This window comes from Parasteatoda tepidariorum, chromosome 1 (assembly GCF_982258835.1).
Source record: "Parasteatoda tepidariorum strain Cologne lab strain chromosome 1, Ptep-v5.0, whole genome shotgun sequence".
In the NCBI taxonomy this organism is placed as follows: Eukaryota; Metazoa; Arthropoda; class Arachnida; order Araneae; family Theridiidae; genus Parasteatoda; species Parasteatoda tepidariorum.
Genome location: NC_141755.1, coordinates 123,351,677 through 123,364,668, shown reverse-complemented (window position 1 = coordinate 123,364,668; position 12,992 = coordinate 123,351,677). Strand labels below are relative to the sequence as shown.

The 12,992-nt window shown below is 27.4% G+C and overlaps 1 protein-coding gene across 16 annotated transcripts in view; it reads left to right on the top strand.

The window, feature by feature from the left end:
• The window catches only part of LOC147816867 (uncharacterized), a 58,830-nt gene that overhangs the window by 35,721 nt on the left and 10,117 nt on the right, over positions 1-12,992 (top strand). For 15 of the 16 annotated variants that reach the window (XM_087152228.1, XM_087152216.1, XM_087152244.1 and 12 more), the window contains 5 exons: positions 49-192; positions 3,497-3,659; positions 5,764-5,854; positions 8,630-8,737; positions 11,434-11,586. The gene's annotated coding sequence lies outside the window, so the exon portion shown is untranslated. The remainder of the gene's footprint in view (positions 1-48; positions 193-3,496; positions 3,660-5,763; positions 5,855-8,629; positions 8,738-11,433; positions 11,587-12,992) is intronic. The other variant, XM_087152231.1, reaches the window with a different exon arrangement.

Sequence of the window (12,992 nt, the reverse complement as noted above, 5' to 3'; positions counted from 1 at the left end):
TAAATATTTAGCTTTTTATCTGCACATTTTTAATTTTGTTCTTTTTAGGGGTGCTTCTTTTATTCAGTTGCTGAAAAATGTCGGACCTGACAAATGCTTTAAAGTCCTACTGTTTGCCCTGACTGAACAAAAGATACTTTTCTATTCACGGGGCCTGATGTTTTAACTAGTGTAGCCGAAGCTGTAGTAATGGTAACTGTTTTTCTATGTAGATTTATAAGACTCCTTTTAAGCATAGTTAAGATCAGAGGATATATTCTCTTTTCACGCTTGCTATTAAAATGTGTATTACCTAAAATTAGACCAAATTAATTGTTTTGTTCTTCTAAAAATCATCGTGTACCCCCGGAACTGCTTTCGCAGTTCCGGGGGTTGGCGAGTGCCAGTGAGCAGGGTCCGAAGCCTCCTAGTAATGATAAATTAAAAAATGGATCTTTTTTAAAGTTAACTCTTAACATCTGCTGACAATTTTTAACTATTTGGAGAAAGTTTATCACCGTTAAAAATTAAAATTATTTTATTTTAATTTTTAACGATTCACCGTTAAAAATTAAATTAAGATTATTTTTTAAATATTATTTTCAAGATTATATTTGAATATAATTTATTTTGTTTCTTTTAATCATGTTTAAAAATATTGAAAACAAAACAAATGAAAAAAACATTTTCTCTTAAGTGATACATTAAACAACAATTAACAAGTTCAAAGTTTTATTTTCTGGTTTTAAAAAAATAAGCTAAAACTTTTTATATATGCTTTTTTGTAATTTTTATATTAATTTGTTTTTTAAAATTATAAAGTTAAAATTTATCTAAAAATGCAGTCTTTTTCCTAAGGTTAAATATTTGAAAAATGGGACAAGTAACTGATACTCTTTATAATTATATATAATTTTAATTTCACTTTCTATTAATCGTATTATAAAAACATGGAAGATCATTAAATATGTATTCCAGTTTAATTTTATTAAAGGTACAAGTCATATGACATTTTAGTCTTGACTCATTATAAATTTGTAATAAGTAATATATATCAGGGTGTGTAGCCAAATTATACAACAAAAAATTTAGCACCTTTTAAGCACTTTTCAAGCACTAAAAAAAATATTTTTAAGCACTTTGAAAAATATCATAAGTAGGCAGGGTTGGAATGTTTTTGACGATTGATGGTTTTATTGTTTTAATCGTCATAATCATGAAATTTTGAATCATGCGAAACGAATGGCGTTTTCATACGTTATGCACTGACAATGCGCAGAAATAGATTGGGGTTAAATTAATTGTGAAAACGTTGAATAGAACAATGTGAACTGTGTCTTTATGCATAATTCGAAGCGAAAATCAACATAGTAAAGGAAAAATCTCAGTTTTAAAAAGGGAAAATTAAGCACTTTTTAAAAACACTAAATGAAAAAAGCACCTTTAAGGGCTTTTAAAAAACGAAAATCGAAAATCCCTGGGTTTTTTCAAATAAAACCCAATTTTCCCTGGGTTTTTTCAATAAAACCTGGGCGGGTTGGGTTTTTTCAAAAATCCCCGGATTTTTTCAAACCTAGGTTTAACTGGAGAAATAAAATCACTCAGCTTAGTGAGAAATAAGATTGTGATACGTGTGTTTTTCCTACTGATTTAAATGAATGTTTTAGCAAAATGCTGAAACCCAAGTTAAACATTTCTAGATAGTAATCATGTGCCAGAATCACTGCGATAATGTCGAAGAATGTTAGAGAGTTTTTTCCAAAAATATTTTTCCTTTGGGAAGTAAAAAATTTTAAATTTCTTTTCTGCAGAAATTTTCCAAAGATTTTTTTTTCATCCAGAATTATATTCAAACAATGTTTTTCTATGAAATAGGAGGAGGTAAAGGAAATGCTCGCTATTTTCTCTTTTCATTTGAGAATAATGAAGTTAAAAAATTTTATTTTTCTTTTCTCCAGAAGTTTTCAAAGGATTCTTTTTTTTTCTCCATCCAGAATTATATTAAACGATGTCTCTCTCGCTCATAGGAGGGAAAAGAAACGCTCGCGATTTTTCTCTTCTCATTTGAGAATAATGAAGTTAAAAAAATTTTGTTTTTCTTTTCTGTAGAATTTTTTTTCCATCCAAAATTATATTCAAAGATTGTCTTTCTCGTGTATAGGAGGGAAAAGAAATGCTCGTTATTTTTCCTTTTTCATATGTTTATAATGAAGTAAAAACTGGAGTAGGTGTCGTTTTGAGTCCTGACGCAGACAACGACGAGGTAGAAGAAAGCGACGAGGAAGATGGAGCCCACCCACCCTTTTTTTTCCCATTTTACCTTTTTTGTTCATTTTATATTAAGCCTGTATATATTTTTATTTCATTATTTTTTTTCTCTTATTAAACTTATGTGTATTGTTTTATCGTTTTTCCTTCTTTTTAAAATTATTTCTAAATAATAATTTTTTTTAGTCGTAATTTATTTGACAATGAAAAGAAAAAACGGTGTTTTTTAGCGATTCAGAAAAATCAGTTATCCGGAATTGCGATGGTCCCGATTGTTCTGGATAATCAGTTCTCTACTGTATCATGCTGCTATCCAATGTCTGGGAGATTGATCTGATCATCCAGATACATGCTGCTTGTCAGATAACTATATATGCTATTTAATAACAGACCAAAACTAGAAACATAAAACAAACTCGAAAGATTATAACTTTGATTTCTGGCCCAGGGAGACCAATATTATTTAATGGTGGTCCCAGATTAATGTTAATGTTGCTTTGGCCCCTGATAACACTTCCCCACATCCAAGTTCGTTCGCGTAATTAAGGTTCAACCCTGAGTTCTTCCTAGGAATTAAAAAAAGCGCTCAAAAAAAGGCACTCGTTTAACATCGTTAAAAGTTACCCTCTTATACTATTTTTTTATACTATTATAATCTTATTATAATAGTATATAAATTATACTATTATAAATTATATATCTTATACTATTTTTCAATGTGAAAGATTTTTATATAATATAAACTGAAAACTATAAGAAAAGTAATTTTTAAAGCTGCATTTTTTTTTTTTTATAAGATTGAAACCATTAAAAAGTTTATTGATCTCCCCCGAAAAATAGAGGTACTTATAAAAATTAATCGAGTTGAGAATAATCCTAACAAACTAAATATATGTAATAGTAATCAGAATTAAACCTGTAAACACAAATAATTTTATAATTTTACCAGTGTGTGATTATTGTTTTAACAGTAAACTAATTTTTTCAAAAGTGGAGTATGAATAAAAAGGTAGTGTTATTAAGGGATGGGTGGCTTATTTTTACAAAGAGGGTGCCGTCGCATTTATAGAGATCAAAAGGCAAGCAGGGCGGACCGCCCTCCTAAAAACGTTTAGGGAGACTGCTGGTTTTACTAACAATATTTACTAATTATCTCGTGTCCTTGTTTCTGTATATTTTACATAATTTGAGTTCAATTGATGATATAATTAATAAAAGTGATTTTATCTTTAAACGTTTTTTGTTTCAGGCTTGAATTATGTTTTATGCACATTTTGTAATAGCTAAGAAGGATCCCCTGGCTCGTATCTGGTTGGCTGCTCATTGGGATAAAAAAGCTGATTAATTTGAATGAAGCTGATGTATTTGAGACAAATATTGAAAGCTGTGTTGAGCAATGTCTTCAGCCGAAGGTTGTTTTTCAATTATTTTTTATTGCATTGCATTTCAGTTTATATATTGATTGTAAATTGCTGGTGCAGGGCCCGCACTAAGCATTCTTCACAGTTGCCTCAAATTCCGAGAAAAAAATTGTGGAAAATACATGTAAAAAATAGTTTGCCAAGCATTTGGCCTACCGAAGGTTTGACAAATGGGTCGCATATTCCTATCGTAACATCCCTATTTTTACAGCACCTGGAGATATTATTTATCGACCTATATTATTTAAAACACTAATGCCTACTGTAGGGATGTACAGTGCACCGAAAAGGTGGACCAATCTGAATAACTTTTGATCTAATGATCTGATCTTATCTTCATGTCCTTGGATTCAATCTTAATGGTTCAAGGAGGTGACCTCAACTATGATAATTAATAAGTGCAAACAATTTTTTAAATTATAAAATCAGACACAAAAACATACTTTCCCTGAATTAATATAATTTTTTTTCAACGGATTCGGATTTCTGACCCCCCCCCCGAAGTAAATGGGGTAGTCGCAATCTGGAAAATAGGGTCCCCATTGTCTGGTGGGGGAGAGCAATAAAAAATTTGGACCCCTAAATAGTAATTTTATTTTTTGTGTATTTTGCCATATCTTGAGAAATTTTTAAGTGAATTAAAAAGCTTTTGCACACAGTTATGAAATTTGTTTATCCAAAGCAATAAATATTGGAATAAATGTTACACGCAAAATATAACTTTTAGTAAATATTTATTGCTTTTTATTATTCTATAAAATAATAGTTCAAAAATTTTGAATTGTAAGTTGTACAATTTTTTACACCATTATAAAATATGTAAATTTACATTGTAATATACAAAATGGAGCAGAATTGGTCAAATAGTTCCTGAGAAATCTGTAAAATTTTATTTTTCAGTAACTATTTAACCGTTTTCACTCCAAATTTGTATTTTGCCATGTGAATTTACATACTTGAAAATTGTGTGAAAAATTTTATACTTTGCATTTCAATTTTTTTTTGACTATTATTTTATAAAATAATAAATCTTTACTGAAAATTATTTTATGCATGAAATTATCTTTGGATAAATGAATTTTATAATTGTGTGCAAAAATTCTTCAATTTCCTTAAAAATTTTCGAGATATGATGAAACAAGCAAAAAGTAAAATAAACATTAAGGGGATTTGATTTTGGCAGAAAAAAAGTTATGAGAATACTGCATTTCTTAGCCAAAACCTGGTAAAATCTTGCTACAAATCTAGATAATAACCAACCTTGAAGTTCACTATTAGCAATAAATAGCTTGAGATTCTAAGTAGATAATTCTAACATCCATTAAAAAAATTTTAAAAAGAATATTCCATCACATCACTGTTGTATTTTCTCAAATGATTTATTCAAATTGAAACATACATATGTTCAGAATAAGCTGTCTTTGATATTATTTTGTTATATTTTTAAATTATATCAGTTTAAAATTATCATATTAGATTATCATATTAATATAAAACTGCTAGTACTGTGATGTTATTGGCGCTCTAACTAAACATTAAATAAATATGTTAAGTGGTTTATAAAACGAAATGAAGATGAAGCTGTTGTTAATCAATCGTTATTAATAAAGTGACTCCAAAATCTGGCTGCTAAAGAAACAAACAAAAAAAGACAGTTAAACTAGAAAGAAAAATGCATAACTGATTTTTTTGTTTTGTTATACAGTTATATATGTTAGAACAATAAACAATTTTTTAGACAACGTTAGAACAAATATATTTTCTTTTTGAAGTTTCATTAATGTCACTATTTTAATAATTTTCCTCATAGTTTAATGTTTATAAATTTAAAAAATTGTCTTCAGAAAGTCCTCTGATTATCTGACTATTTTGATTTTCCAACCAACCGCTGGTTCTGAGGGTGTCAGGTTATGAGGATTCCATTTTAATTTATCTTTTATGAATGTTCACTATTCACATTATTCTCAGATGATGGAACCTGCACATTGATCAATTGTTTATGTTTACTATAGTCTATGTAACTTGAACAAGAAAAAACGCAAAATACGTTTTAATGTCACCAGTAAAGATAATGAATGACATTTTTAACTTCTAGGATGAAGGAAAAATCGTGGAAGTAGATGAAACTGAGATAGAAAATTTATGTTATTTGAAAGAACTTGAAGAAGAGGATTTAATACCAAATGGTAAGTTTTATGGCTTAAACAGTTATATCTTGGAATGTTTCATAGTCTAGTGCATCGGTTCCCAAAAAGTGTTATGCGGAATTCAGACTTTGAACATTTGTAAAACTTTTGAAACCCGTTATTTTATTTATGTCCAAGCAAAATAATTAATTATATATTTCATATTTTGTACATTTTTATGAAATTCTTTTGGCAAGATGTCAATGAAAAATATGATGATATTTTAAAAATATTTTTTTTCTAACAACAATGTATTGAAAATATTATGAAAAAAATATTTTACTAGTGTTTCCGGTCAAACCTTTTTCAATTTAAAAAAAATAACAAAATCCTTTAATTACCATTCTCAACATATGTGTTAGTTCATACAATGTTCATAATTCATTTTCAGTTTATCAAAAATCATATTTCAGTTTTTTTTTTCATTTTTAGCTAGACTTCATGCTGCTCCAGAACTGAAAATTCTATTGCCTAACATGAAATATAATTCTAAAACTATTACTGATAAGACTGAAATAATTAGTACAGGGCTCCCATGGTCGTAAAAACTGCTTAACTTGTTAGGAAAATAAGGGCCCTTAAAAGTACTTAATTTTGGTTCAAGGTCTTTATAAGTCCTTAATTTTTTAGTATCCCTATTGTTGATAGGAACAATTTTTCAGTTCAATTCTTTAAAATAAAATTTCGTTCTTTTATCACTTAGAATTAGACCATGCATCGAGGGTGAGGCATTCTAGAGAGACAAAAATTAATGTGTGTGGGAGGCTCCAGGCAAGGGGAAGAAAGCAGATCCTTTCATTAATATATTCTGCCCTTTGCCTAGAATGATACTCTATGTGGAGAGTGACACATTCTAAAAGAAAAGAACAGTGTGGACAAGGGGGATACTGCACATGGAAGAGATTGTGCTTTTTTTAGGAGGCTTTAAGGTACCTAAGTAGAAGACTCACACTAACCATCAAAATTGACAGAATTCAAGAAATTCAGTTCTACGGGTAACGGATCTTATAGGAATTAAGTAAAACGCTAAGAAAAAAAGTATCAGAAAAAGTTTTGAACTAGAATCGGTAGCGAAAACTATTTCCTGAAATTTTGATGAATTAAATAAATTTGTATAATATTTCAGTGTGTAATAAGTAACTGTAAATTTACGGAAAGCATTAATTTTTTTTTAAATGTTATGGTGGTTAATGCAGCAAAACTATTTCAGAAATTTCTTGATTGTAAGAAACTTAAATCTTTAAGAGACTTAGATTGTGCCATTTTACACTCGAGAGTAACCCAATTATGATGAGTTTCACTACTTCCAGGATTCAATAAAAATGTCTAAAAAGGGGTTTCTTGAAAAATCTATGCTCTCAAGTTCAGTATTCTAATTCAATCCAGTATTTTGAATAAAAGTGAAATGTTCCAATTCTCAATTTATTTATTTGAAGAATTACCAAACCAACTTTAAGTTTTCTACATTTTTGTACTGTAGTATAAATTAATTTTATATGCAGTCCAATAGTGATCAACTGCTATCAGTATTCAATATTTTATATATTTTTGAAAATTATTTTTATAAACAAGGAAGATAAGCTGAAAGAATTGTATAATTATAAATAAGTAAGACAAATCTGAAAAGAGAGATTTAAGTTAGAGAGTTTGATATTAAATAATAATAATAAAAAAAAAATGTTAAATGAATTCATATTCGTTAAAACAATTTTTAAATATGTTTCAACATACATGAATTCATTTAACATTTTTTATTTTTCTAGAAAAAATCTACTAGTTTTTTTCCTTTTTAATTAAATGCTACTTTCATTTTTTGGTGTATTTAATGTACAATAACAGCTGTTTTATTGCTAAAGTAATTGTAAAAAAAATTTCCTTTTGCTGCAACTTAAAGTACGTTTAAAATTAAACTGTAAAAATTACAAGTAAACTGGGGTTCTATTGGGGAAAAATATGTCAAAGGGTTTCCTCCAACCGGAAATATTTGGAACCACTGCTGTAATGTATAATGCATAGCTGCCAACTCTACTGGATTTTCCTGTAAACTACTGGATTAGGCTAGTTTCTCCTGGTCTACTGGTTTAATTAAAATTCTCCTGGTCTTTGTACATTTTAGAAAATTCCCTAAAATTGAGTAAATTTCCTAAAAAAAAAATCCTTATTTAAATAAAATTTTTGTACATATTATAGCTTGCTTGAATATTTAAATAAATATTTAAAATGCATAATGATGCAAACTTCATTTATAAAGATTAGTTCAAAACTTTTTTTTTTCTTCAAAAATGTTCATTTTATTTTTATTTAGAACTCTCTTTTTAAATTAATTAAAAAAAATTTATTTACTATCCTTGATGAATTAAATGCCTAATAATATTCAAAATTATGAGTAAACATAGTACATAAGATTTCAAGTATGTTTAATGTCAATCATAACTGGAAAATATTACAGTTTTACTTTTTTGATGACTATAAAAGTCCCTAAAATTCCGTGTGTGTAAAAAATTTAATACATTATGCAACAATTATCGTGAAATTTATATTTCGTAAAATATACTGGATTTTTTCCTATCCGTGTTGGCAGCTATAATAATGTCTCTTCCAATTTGTAACAAGTCAGACAAATGTTAGTTGCAAAATTAAAAAATTCAATCTGAATCAATGAGCTTTGAAGAGGAGATGACTAGCAAGGTATGCTTGTTGCATATGATTTTAAATTAATGTAGATTCTGTGATAATCACATGAAACTTTTTCAAATTATTCTTTTTATGTTATAGGTATCATCAGATAAAGATGAAAGAAAAAAGAAACCAAATACGAGGAGAAGAGGAAGGAAACGAAAGCAAATTGATGATATTCCAAAAATAAAGTTGATCGCAGAACTAGTATTTATGTTATTTAATGTTTTCTTTTAGACAATCACTCATTTATTGTTTTATCACTCATTTATTGTATTATTACTCATTTATTGTATTATTACTCATTTATTGTATTATCTCCGCTCTTCAAAATTAGGCAACCCTTAATGTGCGCCAGATGCAAACAGTGAATTCTTTTCACTTTATCATTTGCTATTGTACCTTTCATTACTCTAGCTAATTAAATATATTTTAAATTTAAAAGCTGCTGTTTTCCCAGCAAAATGTCTTAAAAAGGACAAACTGTTCAATCAAAAGAGAGAAATATCATCAAATGTATGAAATATTTAATGTTAAAAAAGTGCATGTAAAGATTGCGAAATAAATATTTTTTCATGTGATCGCCAAATAACAACCGTGTTCAGGATTGTCCCCATCCTTCTACCAAAAATAGCGAAATAGTATTGTCAGATACCACATGATGGAGGCGGAGCTCAGTGCCAACTCCTGGTGAACAAACTATACATCTTATGATGACAAATAATCTAGTTTCTAATGTTGTTTATTGTTTTATTATGACTACTAGCCATTTTTAAATGATAAAGAAAATATTATAGACTTAGCAAGTACAAATTAAAATGAATTGAAATTTACTAGTACAAATTAAATTTTGTTATTTTGTAAGTTTGATACTAAGTTGCAAATAAATAAAAAAAATTAATGAAAAATAATTAAATAAACAAATTAAAGCAACAGACGATAATTTTAATTCTGAAATCCAAAAAACTTCCATGACTTTTGTGGGGTAAAATTTTTGTTACTTTTTGATTATTGATTTCTTAAAAATAAACCTTTGCTTTGTTTTTATAATATTCTATACAGTTTTGCAAAGTATAGATTATACATCTTATTATTAAATACCTTATCTCAAATATTCCTTTTAATTAATGAATTAAAGGGAATATTTCAGAATTAAAAGGAGTATTTCAGAATTTATAAGTGAATGAACACTTTTAGGAGCCACTGTAAAGATAAAAATTTATTGATATATAATCATCTGGAATGGTTTTCTTTTTCTTAATGAAAATATATTAAACAGTACTTATCCAAGGTTTTATTGGTCATTCTGTTTTTACCATTTTGTAGGTAAACTTTGAGCAAAAACTTTTCAACGTAGCACCTTTAAAAAAAATTCATTCAATAAAAACAGCATATTTTACAAACTAAACATATTATTTTCTCCACATGTTTAAATTTTTTAAAAATTAATGTTGTACCAAAACATTAAAAAGAAAAAACAAAACCTTGGCAAATTGTTAAAATAAATTTAGTCTACTTATTTTTTCAGGATTATATGTTAAAATAATAACATTTTAAATAAAATACTCATAATATTGACACTTTTCTTGTACTCAACTTACACTTTATGAGAAGAAAAAAATACACTGACCTGGTAATTTCAAGATTTTTACCTGGTTAGGGCTGACCCTGAACTTTAAAGCATGCATATTTTTTTTAAATCTGGAACCATTTTCTTTAAAACTTTAAATGTATTTCCAAACTCACAATTTTCTCTTCAAAGAATTATTCAAACAATATTTTGTTTGACAAGAAAATTTTCATACTATTAGTATTATTTTTCTGCCTGTTTTAGTTCATAACTTGTAATAGCATCTTTTCAGGTGTTACTAACATTTTTTTTTTATTGAGGCTATAAAGTAGAAATAATTATTGACGAAAAGTAAATTCCTCAAAGCCCAGGCTAATATTTGGTTTGGTTTCTTTGCTGAAAAAGGAATAAAAGGCAGATGCTGTATTTTGTCTTTCCTTATACTCCTTTGAAACTCCTTGGAAATAAAAAAAAGTCTCCACAAAGTACTTGGAACTACTTAGATTTCCAAATTAGTCCTTAGAAACTCCTTAGATTATTGCATTGAATGGATGAACTTACTAAGTTCGCGGTTGAATTTGCTGTCCAAGCAAGGAAACAAAATTATATGACTTAGCTGTCAAAATCCAATAGTTTAAGAAAAACTTTAAAAGAAATAAAAATACTGAATTGCAAGAGTTAGAAGAAAAAAAATAACAGCAAGTAATTTTAATTTTACATGATACAAGCAAACTTAATTAATGATTTACTGTGATTTTTTTTTTGTAGAAAATACCTTAGATTTTCTTATGTATTCAAATTTAAATCTTTAACATCTCTACTATGTATATTAACAAGATTTATTGAAATATTTGAAACTAGAAAATGTATTTACGTGTGAAAGTGATAACTTTATTTATTTTTCTTGATGAAGTTTGACAAAGTCAAAATTTATTTCAAAAAGGCTGGAGAAAAATATCTTATGCAAAATATAAATTTTTGCAAGTTCTTTATACTAACTGCTTTTTAACTTTGTGTAAAACATAACTAGACATTTTTTTTTTAAAGTTTTTAAATTTTTGATAAGTTCTTAAAATTTTGGATTCCTTGGATTTCTTCTTCTGATCTCTATATGAACCCTGAAGTTACAAGTTATAATTAAAAATGCTAATATAAAACATGTCAGCGAACATTTATAAGGGCATTATGATGTTTTTTAATGTTATTTTCAAAGGTTTCTTTTTAAAAGGCATTTTTTAAGAATTTTTAGGCTATCAATATCCTAACCCTACTTGTTGCTATATATTTTTTCTAATAAGTTGAATGTATTTTAATTTCTTGTAATTCTGTTTAGGCTCATGATTCTCCTGCTCAATGTATGGTTTTGGAATCGCAATGATCTTTGGATGGTAACTGGTGATCATGTAGGATAAGTAAAATATTGGCAAAGCAATATGAACAATGTAAAAATATTCCAAGCACATAAAGAACCCTTACGAGGAATCAGGTTCTGCAATTTTTAAATATTTATTTTAATATAACTTTTTGAATTCATTACTGTATATTGCAAGGACAATTTTTACATATTTGCTACTGATTAAAATTCTAGAACACTTTTTATTCCAACTAACTAGATAATTTACTAAATACACAAGTGGGCGACCTTTGTGCTAAAATACAAACTAAGTTAGACAATGTTAAAGAGCGCAAAAATATTATTAAAGGCAGACAGCTGTTTCGGATGCTCAAAGGGCAACATTCATCAGTGCATCAGCAATACTGATGCACTGATGAAGGTTGCCCTTTGAGCATCCGAAACAGCTGTCTGCCTTTAATAATATTTTTGTGCTCTTTAACGTTGTCTAACTTAGTTTGTAGATAATTTACTGTTACTGAACAAAAATGTCGAGTTCAAAACCTTTTTTTTAATTGGACGATTCAGTTATAGATTACAAACATCGAACAATTCATTACAGGGTTAGGGTTTTGGACAGGACAAGTGGGTTTTACTGTCTTAAACTGGATAAAACTGTCTTAAAGTGTCCAAAACCTTAAACTTAGGTAAAAGGTAAAAATTCTATATGTGTAACCATTGTACACATAATAATTACCTGTATCAATAAATATTTGATATTTTTTATATAATTTACTTTAACTTATTAAAGGAAAATAATATAATATAACAGGAAAAGGTTTATAATTTTTGAAGCTCCACGATTCATTGGACAACAAAAGTGAATACCTAATCCTTTAAATATAAATATGCTTTTAATACTGATAAATAATGTTTTTGCATAAGGATAAATAATGCAATATTAAAAATTATAATTTTATAATTATAATTTTTTTTTAAAAAATGCTAAATTTGTTTAAAAATTAACCTTTTATTTTTCAAAATATTTTTTTAAAAAAATATTATAATTTCTGTATCACAGGATGATAAAAAAGACATTTTTTTTAAAAAAATAATAAATTGTTTTTAAACATAAATATATTAGCTTACATTGGAAATACAAAATAACTGAAAAATGTATTAACACTTTTGAAGGGCATAACATCAGTTTCAGTTACTGACACTGGTGATGTATCACCACTATGCTAAAAGAATTGAACATGAATGAAATAAAAGTATTCTTGAATAGTACTATAGATATATAAACCTGTTTATGACTAACCAAGTGCTTAGTCCCTAATAGCTTAACCTGTATGGGAAGATCAAAGTTCAGTTATGTACTATTGAATGAGACGACCGATTAATCTTCTTTTGTTTAATGTTTAAATTGAAGAGTCAAACAATATTAATAAGACATTACACTTTTAAAAACAAATATTCTCTAGTAGATTTAATTATCGATATGTTATTAGTTCTATGTTTATTTTACCTTTTAAATATTGTTCCGATAAAATTGTGAC